The 27,815-nt window shown below is 36.0% G+C and overlaps 1 protein-coding gene across 7 annotated transcripts in view; it reads left to right on the top strand.

Annotated features, from left to right (window-relative positions):
• Positions 1 to 27,815, top strand: part of AKT3 (AKT serine/threonine kinase 3) — a 365,144-nt gene that overhangs the window by 163,659 nt on the left and 173,670 nt on the right. The window lies entirely within an intron of this gene.

Raw genomic sequence — 27,815 nt, forward strand, 5'->3', positions numbered from 1 at the left:
CTCTTCCAACTTTTCAAATATATTGATTAATCAATTAGAGAATCTTTGTGTTAATTCGGAAATAAAGTGTTTTAAATTACGCTAAGTTAAATAAACTTGTCTAAGATCTAGCTAGTCTGTATTATTAAGCTAAAATCTTTAACGAGACAATATCCTTAATTTTGATTTTGATTATATGTTATCTATTAGCCATATTTGGGAAAAAAAGATATAAGGGAAATTTGAAGCTAAAAAATGCAATAATATAACAAAAAATTCAAGAAAATAAGTCTTTGAATGTTATAAATTTCATTTTACCATTATAAAAGCCGTGATCTTTTTTTACTCCTATTGTTTAATTCAGGTTAGCCCTTGTTAGTGGGTTAGAATGGCTACTGTATTTTTTTTTTTTTTAAGAAAAAGATAAAACAATAAACCAAAGGTTTAAAAGATTTGTGAAGTCATTTGAACGATATGGATACTAACTTATAAAAAAGGCTTTCTCTGTTTATATTAGTGGATTCTTATATAGATATTTTTTAAATGAAATCACTATGAAGTATGTGTGTTAGTTAAGGAAAACATCTTTTTTCCTACCAAAATGCTCATTAGATAATAATGGTTTTCTTTCAATAGAAAATTGTTTTTTAAACCCTGTTGTCAACTGAAATAATGTGTTGTATTTTATATTGACTTAAGAACACATTTTCATTTTAAAGACTTTTTGGGTGAACATTTGCTTTAAAGTGATAGAAATTAGCTTTTAGAACATAAGCAGCATACATTATCTAAATGCCCTACCTAAAGCCAGTGTAGCTTTTTAGTTTATCCATTTTACTAGCAAATGTTATTGGTTTTTGTGAAATAATTTATAAAAGTACAGAATTCTTGTATCTGCTGATCAAAATGCAGCATTTTTTGACCTTATGAAATTTCACACCCCAACGAGTTTTAAAGACATACTGTATGTCACAGTCTGCCAACATCTGCTCCAACACTTCCACTGGCAGAGGCTGAAATAAATGCTGCACTCTTGGGGAAGGATCCTATTTAGTGACTGACAGTCAGCTTATTTATCCATGAAATAAATATTATTTGACATCTGTAATCTTGTATAATCAAGTAGCTGTAGGTAGTTGACTCAAACTAACAAGTAAGTTGTAGGTCAGCTCCTTAGTTTTAAAAAGTATTAGTAACATGGATCTTACACTAAATAACTTTTAAAAATTGATTATTACTAAAGCTTGACTTACTGCAATCTTAAATTCTGTAAATAACAATTATGTGAGGAAATAATGAGTCTACTGAAATGGGTACTAGTTGAAGAAGTAGTTCAAATTCCAACCTGGCCACAAGCTGCAAGTAATAGGACCTTGGGCAGATTATTCTCTGAAACCCTGACCTTTATTTGGTTTCTTCATCAGCATGTTAGAAACATTTGGATTCAGTGGATCTTTGTCCCTCATATTCTGTGATTCTGTGAGGTGGACTTTGAGCAGGTCCTTGAAGAGTGAGTAGGAGTTAAGCAAATTAAAACAGAGAAGAAGGGTATTCCAGGCAGAGGGCAATGAAGAATGTCTTTATGAGGAATTAAGGAAAGAACAGTTGGTGCAAGAGAGGGTTACTTCACCATTGCTTTTCCCTTTGCCCTAGCCCCCTTTAGTACATTTTTAAAAAGATAATTTTACAAGGTATTTCTAAGGTATGTTGGGAAATGTTATATATATATGTATCAAATTGTAGCTACCAAAGGGATATATATATCCCTTATTTTTCTGATAATTAAAGATATTACTTCATATTTAATCAATATGGGTTTCAATGAAATTTTACCAAAATAGGCTTTTTATCTATATGGAAAAAAACAGAGTATGAGAACTGTAAGGGGCTTGAGAACTTCCAATCTTAATTAAATTTTGAGTTGCTTCCCTCCTGATTTAAATTTTTCAAAAAGATAGTCTTATACTCATTGTTTCCACTTCATATCCCACTGCAGTCTAGCTTCCTCCCTTACTCACTTGATTGAAACTACTTATAATAAATTATTGAGTGACCACTTAATTGCTAATGTAGGGGAAAACAAATATCTTTTCTTCCCATTTTAGGTTCATGGCTGAGGCTCCTATAACAAAAGGAAGACTAACAAGAGAAAAACACACAAATTTAAGTAATAAAACTTTTATGTGACAATTCAGCCTTTGGAATTGAAGACCCAAATGAACACATAAATTTTTTTTTTTTTAGACAGTATCACTCTGTCGCCTGGGCTGGAGTGCAATGGCGCGACCTTGGCTCACTGCAACCTCCGCCTTCTGGGTTCAAGTGATTCTCCTGCCTCAGCCTCCCAAGTAGCTGGGATTATAGGCACACACCACCACGCCTGGCTAATTTTTGTATTTTTTTTTTTAGTAGAGATGGGGTTTCACCATGTTGGCCAGGCTGGTCTCAAACTCCTGACCTCGGGTGATCCACCTGCCTCAGCCTCTCAAAGTGCTGGAATTACAGGCATGAGCCACCATGCCTGGCCAAACTTGTGTATTTTTATGCTTAGGGATGATGAAGAGGTGGATAGTCATAGGGACTAAGGGGTTATAATGGTAATAAACTGAAGGGAACTTAGTAAGGCTTGTTTGTCAGATTCTTTTCTCTGTCCCTGTGTCTTCAGAAATAAGGATATTCCTTCCCTCTGGGTATAGGATGGGCATCTCTCATATGGGGATCTTACACCTATTTCAGGGGAAGATCAAAAAATTCTTGCTAAGTTTTATGACCTGTCTCAGATGAGAAAGATGAGAGGAAGGTAAGAAAGGCCTTCCTGCTTTTGCTGTTTTCTCAAATGCTAAGGTGCTATCTTTTGGGAGATCATGTCATGAACCCTGTCAGTAAGTCTAGTAGATACCTTTCAGTTCTTATTTTTCCTGGATTTATAGCTGGGCTGCATTTTATACTGTTGATCACCATCTCCTTTTTGACCACTCCCACTGTGTTCTGGGATATACCTGTCTCCTGTTCCCCCCTACCCCTTAGGCTAATGCACAGTTCTGGTATTTAACAGGGTTCTGGTTGAAGACCCTTCACACTTTGTACCTTCTCTTGGGCGGACACGTTGACTTTTGGGGTTTCAGTTGCAACCTTGTATGCAGCTTACTCCCACACTTAAATCTCTAGGCTAGGCCTCTCTCCTGAGCATTAGGTTACTCTGTTCAATTGGCTGGACATCTCTACCTAGATATTTTTTGACCGGGTGTGTCCTAAGCTAAACTCAAGATAATTTTGTCTGTTTCTTCCTTTATACTCAGTATCTGAGTTCTGTCTCTGCCTGATCAAAAACATGGCTTCTTTCCATGCCTTTTTTTCTCCTTCACATCTTTACCCCACTCCCAATCCATTTCTAGTCCTGCTGATTCTGCATATTTCTTGAACCTGTGATCCTTTTCTATAATCACCCCAGAATGAGGCCTCATCATATCTGCTGTAGATTCTTAACTAGCTTCTCTGTTTCTAGTTTGTACCACTCATACTCTTTCTTCACGCGGGTATCAAAGTGGTCTTTCTTAAAATTATATCATAACTATGCCATTCCCCTGTGAAAGCCCTGCCTTGGATCATCATTGCCTACTGGATAAAGTTCAGCTTCCTTAATACATCATAGATCTCTTCAATCTGGCCACTACTTTCAACTCTTGCAAGATCTCTCTTCTGCTCTACAATTATGTATCAGCAATACTGAACTGTTTATAATTCTCTGTATAACCTATGCTGCTTTTCCACTCTGAGGCTTTGTTTATGCTCTTCCCTTTGATTGGAATGTCCTTTGGTCTTCTGTTTGCCTGGATAATTTTCTGTCTTCTAAGACTTAATTCAGATTTTAATTCCCATCCCTATTCCTTGCTAAATTAGTCCTCTCTGCCCTTCTTAAATCTATTATCTTCTGCTGTTAACACATTGTTTCTTGGTTATCTTGTTCCTGTGCATGTCTCATTCACTGATCAGTAAGTTATTTTAGGGGAAAGAGCTTAGTCTTATTTATCTTATATCTCCTAGTGCCTGTATTTTATGACTTAATAACTTTTTAAGTGAACATCTGAAACATCTAGTCTGGATTTCTCTTTTTTTAGGTGAGAAAAATGAAGGCTTTAGAAATTCAGTGATCTTTTTAAGGTTGCCTTACTAGGTAGCGGTAGTTAAGTATCAAGAATAAAACTCAAGTGTCTTTACTATCACTTAAATATTACTCCCCTCCCTCACCCCTATATTATAACATTTCCCCTAGATTTATGGTGATGAGACCTGATTTTGGGCCCCATTTCCAGCACTTAAATTGCTAGGTATCCTTTGACATGGAGCATGGAAACTCCACAAGCCCTATAGAATGTGGATAGCAATATTTGACATTCACCCTTCTTTGGGTGGATCACATATGAACTATTAATATATAGGTGCCAATGTAGTGCTATAGAAATGTAAGTAAAAATAAGGTTTTTCAAGCATAGTACATCTCTAATCAGAATTATGGTTTGATGGATTTCTAAGGATTGTAGATTGAGATAATCTGTATACAAGAAACATGCACTTTAAAAAATAATATAGGGTACATACATTGTCTCAGGGCTGCATTTTATTTTATTTTGAGTAAAACAGTTTGTCTGTCCAGGAGTCATGGTCTTGCTAACATTTTGACAATTTGTATGAACTTCTCTTGAGTTTACTAGCTTGCTCAGTTCCAGAGTGGGAATAGTTCCCACATGGAGGACGTGTGCATTTGCCCCTATGTCTTGGGCTTATCCTACTTCTGATCAATTCCTTCTTACTCTCTGTGGTGGGATGGGAGAAGTGCTAGCCTGTGTCCTAAGAAGCCTCTCCTAGAATTCTACCTTATTCTATGCTGCAAATATTGTCCCACCCTGACAATATGCTTTTCTTCTCTGAAACCTTTCTTCAGTCCCTTCTTAAAAAATAGGTCATTTCTGCATTTATAAGCACAATTTTAAAAGATGAAATGAAATATTTACTCTTTTTTTTCTTTTTTCTTTTTTGTTTTTTAAGACAAGATCTCACTCTGTCACTCAGGCTGGAGTACAGTGGCACAATTACAGCTCTCTGTAGCCTCAATCTCCCAAGCTTAAGTGATCCTCCCACCTCAGCATCCTGAGTAGTGGGGACTACAGCTGCATGCCACCTCATCTGGCCAATTTTTTGTAGAGACAGGGTTTCACCATTTTGTTCAGGCTGGTCTTGAACTCCTGGGCTCATCAAGTGATCCACACCTTGACCTCCCAAAGTGCTAGGATTATAGGCATGAGCTACTGTGCATGACCCAAAGTATTTACTCTCTAACCGACTTTTCTCTCTCTCTTTGAAAGTAAGGGAATTGTGGGACTTAAACCTACTAATGAACATCTTTATCTCATCCCAGCTGCTTGGGTGGCTAAGGTGGGAGGATTGTTTCAGACCGGCCTGGGCAACATAGAGGGACCTTGTCTCTTTAAAAAAAAAAAAAAAAAAAAAAAAAAAACTTTGAATAAATATTATATGCAGAGATTTTAAGTATTTAGAAAAATCAGTTGATTCCTATTAATGCTTCTAGTGGACATACATGGGGATAGAGAAAAAGCTTATGACTTGATTCTTAGTCGTGTGTAACAGATAATACAACCTAGAATAATAACCTTGTAATTCTAGAAAAACTATAGACTATGTAAATATATACTATATAAATGTATATGAGTTATGAGAGATCAGAATAATTCACCTTTGAAGTGTTGATTGATCATTATACCCATACCTGATAGTGAAAGGAGTATATAATAAAATTTTTATATGTAAGAATTTGTCATTGACTGTGGAAGACATTCACATAGAACATAGAGCAGTGGGAGGAAAAATAGGATTAATTGCCAAAATGAATTCTATAGAAAGTAGCAGCTGTAGAAGTTGAGAGAAGCAATAGGTAAGTGTTAGCAAGGGTGACTAAGAATTTACTAATGAGATGGGGTTAACATGAGCCCTGAAGAAGAAGATTTGATTATGTTTTTGGAAGACAGAGGACATTCTCAGTGAGGTTAACGACATAAGCAAACAAATGAAGGCAAGTATTAAGGAGTAGCTTGTTTTGTGAATAGTATAGGCAATATCCTAGATGGATGGAGAATTTATGCTGGAGGAAAAAAATGCTCAGATTAGAGAGTTAGTAATCAGATTATGGAAAGTCTTGAATATCAATGTGATGAAATTTTTGAACATCTGGTTTCCAAATCAGTATTCAATTTTTTTAAAAGGACGTACCTGGTTATAGTGTGCAGTGGAGGGGATACATCCTTAAACAAACAGGCTGTGAGTCAGTCAGCAAGATACAGTTTAGTCCTCATCCTTTTCAGTCTTACTGCTACCATCTCAGTGCTCCATCACTTCCTTTCTGGATTATGTTAAGTCTCCTAATCAAGCTGTTACCTTCGAATATTATCTTTTCTGGAATATTTGGAAACAATACATAGGATAGATTCATCTCCAAAAAAAGTTCCTTTGCAAATACTGTTCTCCTTGCTTAGAAAAATTTCAGATGTTCTCCATTTTTGACAAGGAAAAGCTGAATTATTTTTTAATATATATCCACAATTAAACACTTGCCCAAATAATAACTGTGTTTATACCCTATATCTTTTCATTCTTTTTTTTCTGTTACTCTTTAATGTTCTATACATTTTCTTTTTGACATACATTGCTATATTCTGGTCAGGTTTAATTACATACAAAATTCCTAACCCTGTGTTTGTTTTTAATGATTTTTAGATATGTAATCATTTGATCACTTGAAGATTTGGTGCTTTTTTTTCTTGATTTACTTTATTTAAAAAACATTTTAATTGATACATATTAGATGTACATATTTTTGGGTACATGTGATTATTTGATACATTCATATAATGAAATCAAGGTAATTGATAAATCTATCACCTTAGATACTTGTTTTTTTCTTTATGCTATCAAATTTTTAGACAAATGAAAAGTTATATCTGTTAACAGGTGTATCCACTGTAAGGAATAGCTGCCTTATCTTAAGAAGTGAATTACCATAAATTTAATCAAATTTTGCTTCTCGCTTCTATTTTCATAGGTGGTGTTACGTTCACATATTTGCAGAATTTAACCTTAAACCAAGTTTAGAATTGGGAATGGAGAAAACCTTTGTAAAAATTATTTTAAAATGAGATCATTTTTAAGAGAACTATAATGTAACAATGTCACATATTTCCTTCTTCAGGCTCCAATTCAAATCATACTCCAATTTGACAAGAACAGAAATTCCACAAAATGTTCATTCTTTCCTACTTTTTCCTTACATTATACAACAAATGTGGAAAGAAAAAAAAAAAACAGAAAAAGTGTATCCCATCTTAATGAAAATGACTGCAGCAGTCAAGAGTTTCAAATCCAGCTGCTAGGGGTGAAAGCAACCCTCTGCATCTCTGAAAGATTTCATCAGTGTTATTTTCCTTTATAATCATAACTTTTCATGTGTATCATCTGAGTTTCGTATTAAATAATCTCACTGTTTTAATAATTCCTTCATTATAACACTACAGGTGACCTGATCAGATTTCTGTTTTAGAGCCTGCTTCCTCTTCTCTAGTAGCTTCCACGATCTCCCAGCCCTTTCCTGATTTGTATTCCCAACCCTATCATTTTAGTTACAGTCTTTACTTTCTGAACTTCTTTCATCAAAATATAAGGAATGTGGGGTCTTATTTAGAATCAAAGGGAATGGTAAACTTGTAGAAGACAGTGACCGCGCATACTCATTTTAAAAATGTCCCACAGTATTTATTACAATATCTGGTATACTGGAACATCATTGGACTTGTAGTCAGAAGACCTGACTTTGGGACTTGGTTCTACTGCTTTACTAGCTATGTGATCTTGGGCAAATCACATAACTTCTCTGATTTTCATTTTGCTCATCTTTGAACAATGGAGCTAATAATACCTTCTTCACAGGCTTACAGTGAGGATCAAGTAAGATCATATAGCCGGGTGGTGTGGCTCACGCTTGTAATCCCAGAACTTTGGGAGGCTGAGGTGGGTGGATCACTTGAGATCAGGAGTTTGAGACCAGCCTGGCCAACATGATGAAACCCCCATCTCTACTAAAAATACAAAGATTAGCTGGGCTTGGTGGGGCACACCTGTAGTCCCAGCTACTGGGCTGAAGCAGGAGAATTGCTTGAACCCGGGAGGTGGAAGTTGCAGTGAGCCAAGACCATGCCACTGTACTCCAGCCTTGGCGACAGAGCAAGACTTTGTCTCAAAAAAAAAATATATATATATATATATATACACGTATATATATGTATATATATGTATATAATATATATATAAAATATATGTATATATATGAAAACAATTCGTGTGTTGTAAAATGCTATCCAAATAGTATTAACATAAGATAGAAGGTACTTAGTAATGTTTGCTGAATTAACTGGCAGTCATTCCTCCTTTAGCTAAATTACATTGGAGTGAGGAGGAAACCACTTTACTGAGCTTTCTTTCAAGAGTCTTAAAGGTTTTAGAGAACTTGCTTACAACAGTCTGTTGCAGTTGAAGCCAAATACTATTGTTTGGTTGGAGGTAAATTTCTAGTTTCATTTAATGCCTAGGACTTTGATTAGTCAGGGCTGTTCTTTCTTAATGACTAAACAGAGTGAGGTACATTCCCAAACCCTGCTCATGGCCTCCTTCTGGCCAAAAAGGAAGACATCACTGTGGCTAAAGAAGTAACACCTAATTCTGTGAAGAAAGTCAGTGGTAGCTTGATGGGGATAGCATTGAACCTATAAATTACTTTGGGCAGTATGGCCATTTTCATGATATTGATCCTTTCTATCCATGAACATGGAATGTTTTTCCATTTGTTTGTGTCCTCTCTTATTTCCTTGAGCAGTGATTTGTAGCCTTCCGTGAAGAGGTCCTTCACATCCCTTGTAAGTTGTATTCCTAGGTATTTTGTTCTCTGTGTAGCAATTGTGAATAGGAGTTCACTCATGATTTGGCTCTCTGTTTGTCTGTTACTGGTGTGTAGGAATGCTTGTGATTTTTGCACATTGATTTTGTATCCTGAGACTTTACTGAAGTTGCTTATCAGCTTAAGGAGATCTGGGGCTGAGATGAAGGGTTTTTCTAAATATACAATCATGGCATCTGCAAACAGAGATAATTTGACTTCCCCTCTTCCTGTTTGAATACCCTTTATTTCTTTATCTTGCCTGATTTCCCTAGCCAGAACTTCCAATACTATGTTGAATAGGAGTGGTGAGAGAGGGCATCCTTGTCTTGTGCCGGTTTTCGAAGGGAATGCCAAGAAAGAGCCCATATAGCCAAAACAGTCCTAAGTGAAAAGAACAAAGCTGGAGGCATCACGCTGCCTGACTTCAAACTATACTACAAGGCTACAGTAACAAAAACAGCATGCTGCTGGTACCAAAACAGACATGTAGACCAATGGAACACAACAGAGGCCTCAGAAATAACACCACACATCTACAATCATCTGATCTTTGACAAACCTGACAAAAACAAGCAATGGGGAAAGGATTCTCTTATTTAATAAATGGTGTTGGGAAAACTGGCTAGCCATATGCAGAAAACTGAAACTGGACCCCTTCCTTACACTTTATACAAAAATTAACTCAAGAGGGATTAAAGACTTAAATGTAAGACCAAAAACCATAAAAACCCTAAAACTGTAAAACCATAAAAACCCTGGAAGAAAACTTAGGCAATACTATTCAGGACATAGGTATGGGCAAAGACTTCATGTCTAAAACACCAAAAGCAATGGCAACAAAAGCCAAAATTGACAAACGGGATTTAATTAAACTAAAGAGCTTCTGCACAGCGAAAGAAACTATCATTAGAGTGAACAGGCAGCCTACAGAATGGGAGAGAATTTTCGCAATCTATCCACCTGTCAAAGGGATAATATCCAGAATCTACAAGGAACTTAAACAAATCTACAGGAAAAAAGTACCCCATCAAAAAGTGGGCAAAGGATATGAACAAACACTATGCAAAAGAAGACATTTATGTGGCCAACCAATATATGAAAAAAAGCTCATCATCACTGGTCATTAGAGAAATACAAATCAAAACACAATGACATACCATCCCATGCCAGTTAGAATGGCGATCAATTAAAAAGTCAGGAAACAACAGATGCTGGAGAGGATGTGGAGAAATAGGAATGCTTTTACACTGTTGGTGGAAGTGTAAATTAGTTCAACCATTGTGGAAGACAGTGTGGCGATTCCTCAAGGATCTAGAACTAGAAATACCATTTGACCCAGCAATTCCATTACTGGGTGTACACCCAAAGGATTATAAATCATGCTGCTATAAAGACACATGCACACGTATGTTTATTGCAGCACTATTCACAATAGCAAAGACTTGGAACCAACCCAAATGCCCATCAATGATAGACTGGATAAAGAAAGTGTGGCACATACACACCATGGAATACTATGCAGCCATAAAAAATGATGAGTTCATGTCCTTTGCAGGGACATGGATGAATCTGGAAACCATCATTCTGAGAAAACTGTCACAGGAACAGATAACCAAACACCGCATGTTCTCATTCATAAGTGGGAGTTGAACAATGAGAACACATGTACACAGGGAGGGAAACATCTCACACCGGGGCCTGTTGAGGGGTTGGGGGCTAGGGGAGGGATAGCATTAGGAGAAATACCTAATATAGATGACAGGTTGATGGGTACAGCAAACCACCATGGCACGTGTATACCTTTGTAACAAACCTGCACGTTCTATACATGTACCTGAGAACTTAAAGTATAATTAAAAAATGTAAAAAACATTTATACAAAAAAAAGTATTCAATTAACATATATTGATTGCTAAAAAAAATAAATAAATAAGATCTAACACCATTGGATCAGAGACAAGAGTTTGGGTGAGGGCAAGAGGAACGGGGTATAGACCAAATTCTTCAAAACTTGGGCTTTGGAAGACAAAGCTGCTGCAGGCTGAGAAAGACCCGTGTGTGACTATTGTTATTCCCTTTTTAGTCAGAAGTTGTTTTTTTCTAAAAGTAATAAAATCCTTCAGTATTTTTCTGACTGGTTGAAGAGGATCCCATCCATTGGAGGAAAAATTAAAGGTAATTTGCTTCCTAGATTACTGCTTTATTGAAAGGTGGAGGATGCAATGGGGATTGTTTAAATTTAAAGGAAGGCAGGCAAGTAGTTATCAGCTTCAATAGTTTATACTGAGGACATAGAAGAGATTCCAGCATGACCACCTTCCTTTATTCCTTTCTTTTTCCCTCCTTCCTTTCCTCTGTATCTGCCTTCCCCCTTTTCTCTCTCACTCAACTTTTTCAAAGGTCAGCAATCAACTATTACTTGTCGATAGGTGCTTAAGTAAGGGAACACCCTACATATAATTAGTATCACTCAATTATTTTTAAATACTTCTGACTCCTTCCTTGATTTTCTTTTCTAGTCATCTCAAATAACAACCATTTGCACCTACTGTGTTTTGAAGTTTTCTACCTTGTGTGTATGTGTTTGACTTAAAGTAACACAATTTGGAAACATAGGAGCCATCAAAATTAATATTTAAATATATTTTTTAGGAAGTCTAAATTGTAATGAATATTTAGGAAGTTTTTATTGAGGGTTATTATGTTCTCAACATTGTACCAGGTACTGAGGGGAAAAAAGAAGGAAATAAGGAAACCAACCTTTCTTTGAGCGTTACTATGTATCAAGCCCTTTCACATATGTTTTCTCATTTTATCTTCACAACACGGTGAGGTAAGTATTATGCTCCCCATTTTAAAGGAACTCAGAGTGGTTATATGACTTGCTTAGGCCACTATTTGGCAAATGGCAGAGCCCACAGCATGAACCCATGTCTAACAGAGTGAACCTAGAGTTTTGTGTTCATTTTCTTATTCCATAGATACGAGATCTAGCCCTTGGCTTTGAAGAATTTATAGTCTAGTAGCAAAAATATGCCACAGACCCTTGGAATTGGTATTTTGAGATGTTTTATGGCTAAGTTTTGAAGTGAGTTTTGCAATTAATATATGCAGTTACAATTTAGGAAAAAGAGGTTTCATTAAAGATGGGATCATCAAGAAAAGCTTCTTTGGAAATTGAGATTGTTTGGAGAAATAGAAAGATTTCAGAAGATAAAGGTTACTTTCCAGGTAACAAGAATAGCATTAATTTGAAAAATTATTTCTGAGAAACTTTGGCTGAATTTCTTTTCATCTTGTCGAAGTAAGTGGGTATGAAATCTTCAGAAATGAATGAAAGCTCCAGATGGTATGTTATTTCCTTATCCCTGTATAGAGTGAAAAATATCAAATGAGGAAAAAGAATAAATGATAGGAATAAATATGGCATTTGAAATACTTAGCAGAATGCCCTAATCATGTCAGACATTGTTTTCTCAGGGCCACAGTTAGGCACTAGCTACCCTGTTTGTTAGCTTACCTCGTGTTTTATTTGTAGTTTCTGTAGTAACATTGCTGTTCATCTTCTCTCCTGGTGGAATATAAAATAATTTTACTGACAAATAAATACTCCATTTTAAAATCCTACCTACAGAGTTTTTAAAATTTAAGCTAAAAAGGTTATAAACTGTAGCTTGGAAAGGGGTACATTATCTCTTTATATATTTATTTTTAAAAAATTTGCCTTCTTTTATGTAGGGAAGTTGGAGTATTGTGGATGGGAAGTGGAGGGTGGGGTAGGAGGATCACCACCTGCAGCCTGTGTGTGATAAGGCAACTGTAGTGTATTTACTGTATAATTTTTTTATGACCTTATTAAATGTATAGATTATTTTGGTTAAGTTGAATGTAGATAACTACTTGATTTACTTGTTGAAATTTTTTTTTTTGGTGTATCATTTTAAACTTAAATGTTTAGTTTCTAGAAAGAGGATTGTGTGTAATTAGTTTTTGAAATTGTAATTAGAAAGATGATGTTTGCCCATTATATTTGGTGTTTTAATCCCATTTTATAATTAATACATTGGAAATTAGGAGAGCAATTAAGGAAGTAAGGGAAGAAAGTTAACATTTTTCAACAGCCTGCTTTTTACAAGGTGTTTTATTTGTGTAATTGCATTTTGTCATCACATGAAAAACATGAAATAAATATTATTACTTAAAGGAAAAAAAACTAGATAATCTGAGACCTAGAGAGACTGAAAAACTTTCCCAGAACCTCAAAGCAAGTACATTTCAGAACTGTGATTTGAACTCTCACCTGGTTTGAATGCATTTAATCATATATGGTGTTCAGAGATGACAACTCTCTTCAAGTAATACGTAGTCAGCACCCATAGAACTTTCGTGCTATGCCAAGTATCACCCAGTGGGTTAATAGTGGACTCTCATTGTTGTCAAGAGTTGTATTATATATAATAGCGATACTTCTTTCTGCTAGAGCAAAGGAACAAATATAGATGTTGTAGATGGGTGGCTGATAAATTTGATAAGAGTTTTATTATGTAATGTTGGGCCAGTCGCTTAACCATACTGGGACTCAGAATTTTGTCATCTGTAGAGTGAGGGAGTTAGAGTGAAGGATCTCTAAAGTCCTTTCTTCTAAATTCAGTGGTTTGCCTATCAGCAGCAGATAATTATGTCTTGAAATATTGAGTATATTGTGGAGTAGTATAGTAATAAATTACCACTTGTTGAGTACCTTCTGCCTCGTACTTTACATACATACATATATATGTTCATACATACATATATATGTACATACATACATATATGTACATACATACACATATATGTGTGTATTAGTAAGATATATTTAATCTTACTAACATCCTTGGAGGACAAACAGTCTATTTTATAGCTGTAGAAACTAGGCTCATGGAATTTCCCAGTGGCAAGGAATTCTTTCAGAGATGGAGCTGGGAGATAAACCCGCAGCTTTCAAGTTTCCAGACCAGTGCTTTTTCCATATTCCTACTTAACTAAAGGATCTCTGACTACCTTACATTAGGGCCTTGAGGTGAGAGGTTGTCTAGTGTGGGCAATTCAGAAGATATGGGTTTTCCATGCCTCTAGATTAGTCTGTCTGTCTGTATCATGGATCAGATCTTGTCATTCTTGACTAATACATGAAGATGTATTTGAGAACTTTTGGATAACATTTAGGGAAACAGCAGCTTAATGTAGATGATTCACTAGTATGTGAAGATTTCAACATTGCTTTTCCAGCTAAGTCATAGAAGCCATAGGGGAGACACTGATCTTTTTAGAGGCAGAATCATCTGAATATTTGCAGTAAGTTATATAATCATTGCATTTTTCACAAGTTGAACTTGAGGGACATGTTTTGTTGCTTCCTCTGAGTTGATACATGCTAAATTATTGGCTTTCTGATTTTTTCACCCCTATATCTTTATTTTAATTTAAAAGCATTTATTATACTTTGAGTAAAGTTAAATGAGGCCTAAGGCCACATTGGGAGGAAGGACCTTTAAGCCTTGGAATTTAGGAAAGATATAGAGGCGTTCTTTTGGGTTGGAAATAATACATAATCAAGCAGATGCTAATGAAAAAATGAAATGCAGGGGAAGAGAAAAGAGACTAGGGTGCCTGTTTGGAAGTTTTATAGAGGAGAGTACATTGCCCCTTTATTACAATAATGTTTCTGAACTATAATAAGGTCTTTCATTGCAAGTTCAGCTTTTTTCATTCATTTGTTTTGTGCTCTGCTTCCTCTGTTACTAATTGTCAGCACAATAGTCTTCCAACTATGAAGTCTCAATGTCCTTTTGGACCAATTTGTCATTGTCTTTCTCCCTCACCCCCCAACCCATGCACTCAGAATCTATTACTATGGTTGCATTTTTAGACATTTTTAATGTTTTAAAATGGCACTGCTGTTGAAACCTGCCAGAATAGTTCATGATAACTGAATCATCCAACCAGCAACAGTTATTGCTTCCAAAAGCACACTGATAAAGTTTCTGTCTCTGTAGGGTGTTCTTATAAGATAATTAAAAATAAACATGTAATAATCTTTGCAGCACTATTTCATATGCATTGTTTCCTTTGAACTTCACGTTAGTCCTGTGTAACATTTTGTTAAAATATTTTTGTTAAACTGTATTATTTACAGATTTACTGTTTGCTTCATAAATTGTTTGATATTTCTATGCCTCTAGGAAGTTCCATCTCTCTTCTTTACCTATTGATGGGTCTTTATTTTTATAGACAGATTATTTTATTATGACTAAGGAATCACCAAAGTTGGCTTAGACTGACAAGCCTGAATAAATTACGATATTAGACTCCGGGCAACTTTAGTTACATGTTAATTCATGTTAGATTTTTAACATTTTGGCCAATGAACACTTTAAATGTGTTCTCAGCCTTGTTCCAATAATCTGATATTGACAGAAAGACATTATTTAAATACAACTTCTATAAAGAAGTCCTGAAGCAGTGTAATATTACTTGACAGCTTATCTGTCACTTACAGAACTTTGTCTTATGTGATCAGAGCTTGTTGGGGCTTTTAAATATAATGTCAATGAGGATGGCAGTTATTTTTAATGCATGAATACTAAATAAAAGATTGGTCAGTTTTCTCTGGGAGAAAACATATTTCAGCTCTCTGTCACCTGTTTGTATCAATTTAATTCACATAAAACTAGAAAGTGAAATACAGTTGACTCTTGAGCAGTGCAAAGTTTAGGGGCTTCAACCCTTGTATAGTCAAACATCCTTGTTCTAACTTTTGACTCCCCCAAACTTAGCTACCAATATCCTACTCTTGCCCAGAAGCTTTACCAATAACCTAAACAGTTAATTGATACATAGTTTGTGTATTACATGTACTGTATACCATATTCTTATAATGTAAGCAAGAGAAAATGTTATTAAGAAAATCATAAGGAAGAGAAAATATATTTGCTATTCATTAAGTGGAAGTGGATCATCATAAAAGTCTTCATCTTCATTGTCTTCTTGTTGAGTAGGCTGAGGAGGAGCAGAAAGAGAAGGCGTTAGTCTTTCTGTCTTGGGTGGCAGAGATGAAGAGATATGGAGCAGGTGGAAGGAGAAGGCAGGAGAGATAGGCACACTTGGTGTACTATTACTGAAAAAAATCCATGTATAAGTGGAACTGCGCAGTTCAGACCTGTGTTTTCCGAGAGTCAACTGTGTATAAAGGTTATTAGAAAGAAAGAAAACTTTACTTCCTTTCATAAACAACCAACATCCTAAAAACAGTATGTGATACGAAAAGAGACATGAACTTAGAGCTAGAAAACCTGGATTTGAGACTCAGTTTTACCACATTAATGGCTTGAGGATTTTGAATAAGTGATTTAGACATTAAATAGCTTCCTTTTTAAAAAATTTGTGAACTGGAAATGACCATACTTTAGAACTCAGCTGAGAGGATTAAGTGAGGAATAATGTATATGAAATCTTAATGTTGTGAAGCAACTGATAATATGCTAAGATAATTACTTGGTAGTTACTATTTAAAAAATAAGTTTTGGAGAAAGATATAATAGAAAGCAAAATTTTCCTGCTGATTTAAATTGGCAGAGGTTTAAGATGAGATTTTCCCCCCGTTCTTCTAGAGATCAGTGAATGAGCTGATTCTTTTACTTTACTTCATATAGCTTGCTATCTATCAAACCAGATTTTAAAATAAAGTGTTTTTGTTGTTTTTGTTGTTGTTGCTGTAGTAAATACCCAAGAGGCCTTTTTATGTCTGTGGTTGGAACCATCTTTCAAAGCCAGGCTACCTTATTTGGAGTTAGAATTCCTAAATGCAAAGAAAACACATCTGTACCTTCCCCTTAAAGTTTAAAGAAGTTAGAGAGTGCTTTCCAAAGAGGTGGTATTCTGATAATGACTGATAGGCTATCTCTATATTTGACTTTTTTTGTTTGTTTGTGAGACAAGAGTCTCGCTCTGTTGCCCAGGCTGGAGTGGAATGGTGCGATCTTGGCTCACTGCAACCTTCACCTCCCGGGTTCAAGCATTTCTGCCTCAGCCTCCCAAGTAGATGGGATTACAGGCACCCGCCACCACGCCCAGCTAATTTTTTGTATTTTTAGTAGAGATGGGGTTTCTCCATGTTGGCCAGGCTGGTCTCGAACTCCTGACCTCAGGTAATCCACCTGCCTCAGTCTCCCAAAGTGCTGGGATTACAGGCATGAGCCACCGCACCTGCCCTCTATAGTTGATTTTAATGGAATTACTTGATTTGTTTATAATCCTCCACAATTCATTGTTTATTTGGACAGTGCTTTACTCAGGATAAGTAGACCTACCTTTTTATTTTTCTCCAAGGGGGAAAAATCCTTTATTCTTTACATCTAATCCTTTCAACTTTTCCTATGGAAAGAAAAATATCTCAAGTATTAGAGCTGTTGCTCCAAAATCAAGAATATGATTAGGATTCAAAAATATATATATTTTAAAAAATATATTTTTTGAAAAAATATTTTTTCATATATATGAAATATATAAATATATATTTTATATATAAATACAAATTTTATGAGAAAAAAATAAGTTGTGAGAAATTATATTGTTTCTGAAATGTTTCCTGAAGCTTTTCCTAGAATTCAGTCTGTATGTGCTTAGATTTTGATGAATAGAAAAGAACTATGAGAAGTATTCCAAATTCCCTGAAACTTATAGTTAAGGAGTTCCACTCAAAACAGTCAAATAAATCACAGCATATGATGAAGTACCACCATATGGGATACAAATAAGTGTAGTAGATCTTCAGGGATAGAGAGTATGAGTTGGAATAAGAGAAGATCTTGAGTGACTAGAATCTAAGTAAAAAGGAAGGGAGTATGTCAGGTGAGAGAAACAGCTTGAGTTGTTAAATCCTGAAGTTAATAATAATCAGATAATTTTTAGGGGACAGTGAAGAGACATGTTTATTAGCAGAAAGTACTCATAGTTTGACAGTGAGGAATACAGTTTGAAACTTTTTGTTTTAATTAATGGGGCTTCCTTATGAATAGCTTTGAAAGTCAGGCTAAGAAATGTATTTGAACATTGTCCTGCAGACAGGAAAATATGTTTGAAAAGAATGAAATATAGTTTAAGAATTTGGGTAGGACTCATCTTACTAATAGTATGTAGGACAACTTAGGGAGAAGGGTAGAAAAGGGAGACCACCTGAGAGGTCATTTCAGTGATGAGGATTTTGATAATAAGTTCCCAGGTTGGGTGTCAGCAGTGGAAAAAAAAGGATGATTCCAAGAGTCATAATGAACAAACTGTTAACATGAGTGAATGTTGGTGGGTTAGCCATGAGGGTTGAAAGAGAAGGACGAGTCAAAGATGACTGAGGAAGTGTTTCTTGGGTGATTAGGAAGATGATATGGAAATAAAATAGAAAAACTGTACTGGTACAGTGATTTTCAACTTGGAAGCTGAAACAAGCAAAAACAAAACCCTTTTGGATATCTTGAGGATGAGGCAGTATAGGGCATCAAAGGAGATGCTAGTTTTGCCATATGGGGATGGAGCTTGATGAGAAGGGCCGGGACTGAAGAAGCAGGTTTGAGAGTCATCAGCCATCAGGTGTCAGTTGATGCAGAGCTACTGGAGAGCCTATCTATAATTAAATCCAAAGTCCTTACCAACTCATTGAAGATCTTTCTAACCTCATCTCCTACCTTTTTTCCTAACTTACTTGACTCCAATTACACTGGGCTTCTTGCTGTTTCACAAATCCATCTGTGAAATCCCTCCAGCTGTGAGTCTGCACTTAATGTTCATTCTGTGTAACTTACTCTTCCCAAAGGTAATCTGCATCGGGCCTCTCATTTCATTAGAGACACCCTTTTTAATTAATCTTTTGAAAATAGTATCACTTCCCTGTCACTTCAACTCGTTGACCTGCCTTATTTTTCTTCATATTGTTTACAAGCACCTACTATATTATAAATTAATTGTTTTGCTTGTTTATTGTTTGACTACTCATCCCCTCAGTAAAATATAAGCTTTATGGAAAATAGGGACTTTGTTTTGTTCACTGCTATTCAATGCCTAGGTTATTGGCTGATGTACTGTGGATACCTAACGAATATTTTGTAATTAATGTCTAGATTTACTATGGGAAAAAATGTCAAAAATAAAAGCATAACAGAAAGGTCTGAGCCTTTGGAAGGTAAAGGTCTGAGCCTCTACTTTGGAAGTAGAGGCCCTAAGAAAAACTAATGCATGGTATGGGATGGTAGTAAAACCAGGCAAGGCAGTGTCATGGAGGTCAAGGAAAAGGAACTCAAAGGATAGGGAGCCAAGAACATCAAATGCTGCAAAGAAATGAAAATGAGAACAAGGAAAATATATCTGATGAAAAGGAGACTGCAGTAGAGTGGTGGAAACCAGAATTTAGCTAATTGGTTAAGGCATAGGTAACAGAGGCCAGCCTTGTAGATTATTTTGAGTGGTTTACCAGCAAAATGAAGGAGAGGAATGGGGCAGTTAGGGGGAAGAGGAGCAGCATTTAATACAAGTGCTTTAAAGAGTGACTTTGAGGCTGGGTGTGGTGGCTCACACCTGTAATCCCAGCACTTTGGGAAGTGGAGGCGGGCTGATCACCTGAGGTCAGGAGTTTGAGACCAGCCTGGCCAACATGGTGAAACCCCATCTCTACTAAAAATACAAAAAATTAGCTGGGCATGGTAGTGTGCGCCTGTAATCCCAGTTACTCAGGAGGCTGAGGCAGGAGAATGGCGTGAGCCCAGGAGGCAGAGGTTGCAGTGAGCTGAGATTGTGCCACTGCACTCCATCATGGGTGACAAAGCAAGACTCCATCTCAAAAAAAAAAAGTGACTTTGAATCTGCATCTTGGTCTTTGTATATGTTTATTGTTTATTTCGCTGTGGTATGTGTGCACTGATAAGCTACTTTGAAGATACGTGAGTAGAAATTGTCTCATTGGTACAGATGGAAATCTTGAGGCATTTAAGTTGTAAGTTACTTCTAAGTGGGACCTATACAATTGGTACATATGGACATAAAGGTGGAAATAATAGACACTGGGGACTCCAAAAAGGAGAAGGGTGGGACAAGGACCAGAAAACTACCTGTTGAGTGCTATGGTCATTATTTGGGTGATGAGTTCACTAGAAGCCCATATCTCAGCTTTATACAATATACCCATATAACAAACCTGCACATGTACTTCATGAATTGAAAATTTTTTTAAAAAGCTGTATCACAATCACATCTAATAAAACTAATCTTTAGTATTACCAAGTACAAATTCATATTCAGATTTCCCGTTTGTTGCCTAAAACTGGTTTGTTTAGACCAGAATGCATTAAGGAAGACCACGCATTGCATGTGGTTTTTATAAATCTTTTAAGTCCCTACTAGTCCAGCAACGTATTAGACTACCTTCCTCACCCCTCTTTTGGGTACATTCACTTATTAAAGAGACTACGTCATTTGTCCTGTGAAAGTTCTGTCTTCTGGAATTCTCTGATTGTTTCTACAAGGTGTCATTTAACTTTTCCTTTACCTCTGTATTTACTGTAAAAGGAAGTTAGATCTAAGGATTCTATCAGATTCATACTCAGAATTTTTATCAAGATTGTTTCCTTGGTGAGTCTGTGTACTTCATATTGCGTTATGTCAAGAGGTACCTAGTATTTGGTTGACCAGCTGTTGGTAATGCTATCATTGTTCGCTGGATTACGGTGGTGACGGTGTCATCTCTTCATTATAAACTTAAGTTTCTCTCATGTGGTTACCAGATAATCTGTGGTTTGACATGTTGGCACTGTGCAATATTTAGTCTTAATTAGTTATTTACCAAATGATTTTACCATTGGTGATTTTTGTCTGAATTAATTATTTTATTAGGGGTAGATTATCTTTTAGGTATTTTTTAATGTGATTTCAATTAGCCAAGGCACAGATAAATTGGGGCAGTGTGTTAGTCACTCTGTACTTATTTGAGACCAGCCCTGTTTAGGCATAGTACCAGAAATCAAATAGTATGGACCTTCCCCTAAGGGAATTTTCAATCTAATGTACATTCTTGTTGAATTGTTAAAAAATTTTGTTATCAAATCCCAGTTTCATCATGTTTCAAATATAAATAGCTTTTCTTAAAAATAGAACGGGCACAGTGGCTCACGCCTGTAATCCCAGCACTTTGGGAGGCTGAGGTGGGCGGATCATGAGGTCAAGAGACAGACCATCCTGGCCAACATGATGAAACACCGTCCCTACTAAAAATACGAAAATTAGCTGGGCCTAGTGGCGCACGCCTGTAGTCCCAGCTACTCCGGAGGCTGAGGCAGGAGATGCTTGAAATCCAGGCGTTGGAGGTTGCAGTGAGCCGAGATCGCACCACTGCACTCCAGCCTGGTGAAAGAGCAAGACTCCATCTCAAAAAAAAAAAAACATAATTATTTTTCAGATTTTACCATGTTATTCAGTAGCATGTTATGTAATGAATGGTTAAATATCCTGTGTACATCTGAGTAATTTACTTCTGTTTCGTGCATTATGACTATAAATAAACTGCTTATTCTGGTGTATGAGTACAATGGAGTTTTATGCCACTATTAAATATAATGATGTAGATCTTTATTTACTGAAATGGAAAATATCCAAAACATATAATATCATCAATAATGGTCTCATTTTTATTTTTAAAAAGTGCTTAGAAAAGGTCTAAAAATGTATATATTCAAACACTAATAATGGTTATACCTGAATGGTAGGATTATGAGTATTTTTATTTTGCCTATACTTATTTATGTATTTTTCTGTATTAAGCATGGATGATTTATACAGTGAAAGCAAATCAAGAAATATGTTTGAAAACCATCTTGCCCACACAACAATTTGAATTTAGTAATGTCACCAAGCTGTATACTTAAAATGGTTAAAATGGTACATTTTATGTTATGTATATTTTACTACATTTTTAAAAAGCCCATGACTGTTATACTGCAAAAACCAAAATCAAAGCCAAAAAACCAACATGCCTAATTCCTTGAGTCCACTAGATGTTTGCATGCCTCTTATAATTCTTTTAGTAAATGCCTTATGTCATTTTTATATTTTAACTATTGTCTCAAAATGACCACAGCATGTTTATTTGGAATTTCAAGTAGGCAGAAAGTATGCAAAGAACAGTTGTTCCAGAAGACTCTTGAGGTGTATGTTTGTTTAATTAGAGGCAGGATTCGGTGGGCAAACAAGATAGAGAGATGTTGATAGGGAAAATATTGGCTCTGTAAATGTGCTTTTGGTAAATGGTAGTATCTGTAGTGACCAAATTCAAAAAAGAAAAATGTGTTAGGAGAAGTTCACATTAACATATCGTGACTTCAAATTCAACTCAAGTTCATAAATAGTATTTCATGTTAATTCCAAAGTGGTGGTTTATGATAATTAAAATGTCACAATTTGGAATGTGGATGATAAAGTGAAAAACATCTTCTAGAGGGAAGTGTAATGTTAGTAATCCAGTCTGACTCCCATTATTTATTGAACCCCTTGTATTATGGAATCAAATGTAAGAACTTTGTTTTCTCTCCTGTTTGCTTATGTGGAGAGAGATATGTTGAGTTTGGGTGATAAAACGCAAATGGTTCAGACAAAAATAACTAGCAATGTGGAGCTGGATTCATGTGAGTCTGCAGATCACTTTTCCATTATTAGTAATTGAACTTTTTTTAATCATTAACTTCATTGGTATTGGAGAATGTGAGAGCCAGCAGTGAAAGAACCCAAAGGCTCTCTTGCCTTCCTTTCTGCTATCCTTACCACTTTCTTTCCCTTCAGCTTCTCATTCTAAACCACCTCCCATTACTCCTACCTGGAGAAACGAGATGTCAAGGATCAGCATCCTGCTAGGGGATAACCCTCATTCCTGTCCATCCCTACACTGTGGAGAGAACCAGATGCAAACACACTGGAGCCCTCTCCCGCTCAAACACTGTTATCAGTTGAAACTTATCCTGGATTTCCTTATATGACAAAAAGTGTCATAGATGGGAGAAGGGCCAAGCACAGGGAAGGTATAGAGAAGGTATAGAAGAGGGAACAGACAGTCCTATGGCTTTGACAGATGATTACTGATTTTTAAGGCACTTTTCCTAGCAGTGTATTCTGTTCAGAAGAGCATGGGATTGGGATTGAGGTAGACTTGGAATAAATCCTTATATAATGACTCACAGTTGTGTGTTTTGGGGCAAGTTATTTAGCTTGCCTGAGTCTTGTAAATTTGCCCATTTATAAAATGGAAGATAATAACACCTTTTAGGTTTTTCCTTTGCATTAAATGAGTAACATTTGTGCACCACTCTTTGTGCAGTGCCTGGAATGTAGTGATCGCTCAACAATTATCTGCTGCTGGAATTGCTCTCTACCAGGACACCTGCCTCACCTAAGTCACCTTCCGCTCATTGGATTAAATGAATCTCTTAAAGGTTGATGTATTGAGTCTTAAATAGGTATTATGCTTTTTTGCCCTTAGTGCAAACATTAAACAAAAGATAGAAATGCTTTTTGTCCCCTTCAAAGAACCTCCATGGTGTATCATATTTTTAAGACCTGAAAAATAAACTTGATTTATGGTCATCATAACTCACAGCCAGCATTATTTCATTATGTGATTTAATAAAAAACGGAATCTGGCCGGGCGCAGTGGCTCACGCCTGTAATCCCAGCACTTTGGGAGACCGAGGTGGGCGGATCATGAGGTCAGGAGATTGAGACCATCCTGGCTAACAAAGTGAAACCCCGCCTCTACTAAAAATACAAGAAAATTAGCCGGGCATGGTGGTGGGCACCTGTAGTCCCAGCTACTCGGGAGGCTGAGGCAGGAGAATGGCATGAACCCGGGAGGTGGAGCTTGCATGAGCAGAGATTGTGCCATTGCACTCCAGCCCGGGCAACAGAGCGAGACTCTGTCTCAAAAAAAAAAAAAAAAAAAGGAATCTATTATTATGCCTTTGTTTTTCACATTGGATATTATTTTAGAAAGAATAAAATTAGTGTTTAAATGGCTAAAGAGGTTGGTTGAAATGAAACCTTTAAACATTTTAATCTAAACAGATGATCTCTATATTTTTTTGGTCTGACATGTTGCAGTCTCTCTAATTGGGTTTCAGGTTTGCAGAGTAATTACAGCTTTGTACAGACTTTGTCATCTGTGGCTCAGAATGGTGTAAAGTAAGCAGAACATTTAAAATTCAGCTTGTGGTTCATGTTGCTCAGGAGAGTTTAACTAGTTTATAACTATCTTAATATAAGTAACAGTGTAACAAATAACACTGAGAGTATATGTTATAATAAAAGTTAGCTACCTGGCATTTTGTATAAGCACACTTACTTTACTGATGCATATTAAATGATTCTAAAAATCATAGATAATCGTTTGGTTAATAGCTTTTTAGAAGCTCTATCCAAAGTTTCTACTTCTGATTATTAAAATTTAAATTGCCCTACCTTGCTTTGGGAATCTTTACGTAACCAAAAGGAAAATATCCTTCTAAAGAAGTATTGGCTAATCCATTTATTAACCACCATTTCCTTTAAGAATCACGTGTTTCCGATTCCTTATTGCGAACATGCAAGAACTCAAAAGTTTTTCTATTTACTCGATCACTGGTTTTAACATGGTAATTTAGAGTTTTAACGTTTTTGAATTTGGATTCAGCTTTTTAAATTACATTTGTTTTGTACAGCAACAAACCATAAGACATTGTGATATTCTCTTGGTAGTGATCCAACTACCACTTGAATATTTTGGTGTAGAGATCAAATGTGTTTATAGAGTGTTTCATACTGAGACCTATAAAATATAGGTTTATTTCTATTATACTGTTTATTTGTAATTACACGTAACATTATTTTTGTTGGACTAGAGGGTTCATAGGACCTGATTAAATCCTTTATAGCATAAATGAAATACTACTTTATAATTACATGGGCAGAATGATTAGTAGTATGGTGTGTGCCATGAACTCATAGAGTTTCCTACTCATTTTTGTGTGCCCAGCATTTTGCATAGTGCCTGGTCCATAACTGACATTTCATATATGTCATTTGGTTCATGAATACAAGTTTAGTAAGTTTAGTAAGTTTAGCAAGAACAGTGAAGTTGTGCATAACTACTTAGTCATTATGTTACTATTTTAATATTTTTCCAAACCACTCCATACATAAATACAGGTATTTTATTCTTTTCTAAGCCATTCCTTTTCAGTGATCCTTTTCAGTGATCTGCTTGAGAATGGTAATTATAGTAATATCTTTTATTGTTTTTAGCAGCCTTATAAATTATAGTAATTGATATTTGGAATCTTATAACAGCACTTTGAGTAGCTTCTAACAGTCTAGTGTTGAGAAGTTCTTTAAATTATAGCATTTAAACTTCATTTAGGTATAGTGTTGAAAATATGCTTTTAATTCATGATAGTGCTTTTAAAGATGATGAACCTGAGGGCTTAGATATAAAGTACTTTCAAAAGGGTCACACAGCTGATTGTGTTAGAACCTGGATTTGAATTTCTTATTCTGATTGCAAAGTCGATTATCTTAATTACCTTGTCACCATAATGGGAACCTGAAGTAAAACTGAAGTAGTGAACCTCAGACCGGGCATTCTTTCTTTGCTTCTGTGCTGTATTTCTCTGTACCCCATAGTATTTCTCTTGGGCACGCCCCTCATTTAAGTGTCTGTCCTCCGTTCTTTACATTTAAAGCCAGCCAATCAGTTGCCCAATCATCAGGTATTTATTGTATACTCCTATGTCCTATCACTGTCCTAGGTGCTATAAGAAGAACTGTGCACGCAATTCCTAACTTTTAAGTAATTTAGCTCGTGAATTACTGGCTGGAAATTTAATAGGACTTTTGAAAAGAAGGATATGGGGAGGAACAGTTGGCTTCAAAGAGAATGAGACTGATGGGCAGTCAGTCATAGGAATTGGTTGGCTCTTTATTAGTATAAATTAGTATAATGTCTTTGGTATTTTAAAACTTATATCTTTCAAATGAACAATATTTTTGCTTATTTTTTATGGAATATATATTTTGTATTTTTTAACTTTCATATTTCAAAAAATATGTCATGCTGCTATACAAAGTTGAATTGTGATATAATAGATTTTATGACCTATTGATTCTACCACCTTTTCATTATCTTGTACATCCCCAGGTTCTCACTTTCCTCCATACCCATTTTAAGTTTCTTAGTTGAGTATCATAAATCACTCCCTTGCCTTGCATTCTCTATTCTTTTCTGTCTTCTTGCTTTGACAAACTTACTTGGTTAAAGTACAGCCTTGCTTAAATTCATTACTCTATGTTCCTCACCTGTACACATGCAGCTGAATATATCTGGGAGAAAATAAACAACCATGATCTCTGTTATTACTTTAAGTTCTTCATTATTAAATTCAGGTTGGTCCTTCATCCTTCTCGGCAGTCATGGTAGGTCTCCTTAGCCTATTTGTACTTTCATTTTCCCAGAGTGCTATTTCATATCTTTTTTTTCTTCAAAGCCTGATGGATCCTTTTGCAACCTTATTCCCGATGACTTTATATCCTAATTCACTGAAAAAAACAGAAGCAGTGAGAAAATAATTTCTATCAGCTCTTACTTGCTTCTGTACTTCTAATTGCATTTGGGCCCTTATATCTTCTCTCTTATTTCATTACTAAACTATTTATACTCCTGATTAGAGCTACCCCTTTACTTGTCCAGTAAATTTAATCTGTTCTTGCTTATATAGGAACATTGCTTTAGAAATTATCTTTTGGTAGCATCAAAATTACCTTCTTTGTTGGATTATTACTATCAGAATTCATTTGGAAAATATTTATTGAGTACCTACTATGTGTCTGGCATAGTTCTAAGTGCTAAGAATATGTGAATGGAGCTTACAATCTAGTTGAAAAGACAATAAGCAAAAAATATACTAAAAAACTTCATATCAAATGTTAGAAAATGGTAACATGCTATGGAAAATAAAAAATAGAGCAGGTAAGAGAAGATGGAGGGAGAGTCCTAGGTAAGGGGTGCAGACTGCAGTATTAAATAGGATGTTTAAGGTAGGCAGCTGTGCGGATGTGTGAGGGAGGAAAGAATGTTAGGCAGAGGGCAAAAAGCTCTAAAGCAGAAAGAGTGTAGTGCATTGTTGAGGAAATGCAGGGAAGCCAGGGTGGCTGGCAGAGCAGCCTGAAAGAGAGTACTAGGGAAGTAGGTCAGAAACTTCAGTGGGGTCAGTGGGAGGGTCAGATCACGTAGGACACCTGCTGATCACTTAAAGGCCTTACTCGTCTATTCTTAGTGAACTGAAACACTGCAGAGCTTTTGCAGATCTTCATTTTAAGAAGATTTCTGGCTGCTGTGTTGAGAACAGACTGCAATGAGGGGCAGGGAAAAGCTATTCTAAGGTTTTTGGAATCATCAGGTGAGAGACAATGATGGCTTAGTCTGAGGTAGTGGAGGTGGTGAGAAGTTATCAGAAGCTGGTTATGTTTTTAAAGTAGAAACACCAGGATTTGCAGGAGGAGTGAATGCGGTGTCAGAGAAGAGAGGACTCCAAGGGGATTCTTGGGTTTTCAGCTTGGGCAATTGAAAGGATGGAGGTGTCATGTCAGATAGAGGAAGCCACAGTAGAGGTTGGCAGAAGAAGGAGCACGGTTGAGAGAGGTCAAGAGTTCACGTTCGGACATGTTCAGATGTCTCCCAGAGCACAGTTTCTGTCTTTAACTTATATAGTCGCTCAGCATCTCTAAATAGGAAGCATCTCGT

The sequence above is a fragment of the Pongo pygmaeus genome, chromosome 1 (genome assembly GCF_028885625.2).
Source record: "Pongo pygmaeus isolate AG05252 chromosome 1, NHGRI_mPonPyg2-v2.0_pri, whole genome shotgun sequence".
Classification (NCBI taxonomy): domain Eukaryota; kingdom Metazoa; phylum Chordata; class Mammalia; order Primates; family Hominidae; genus Pongo; species Pongo pygmaeus.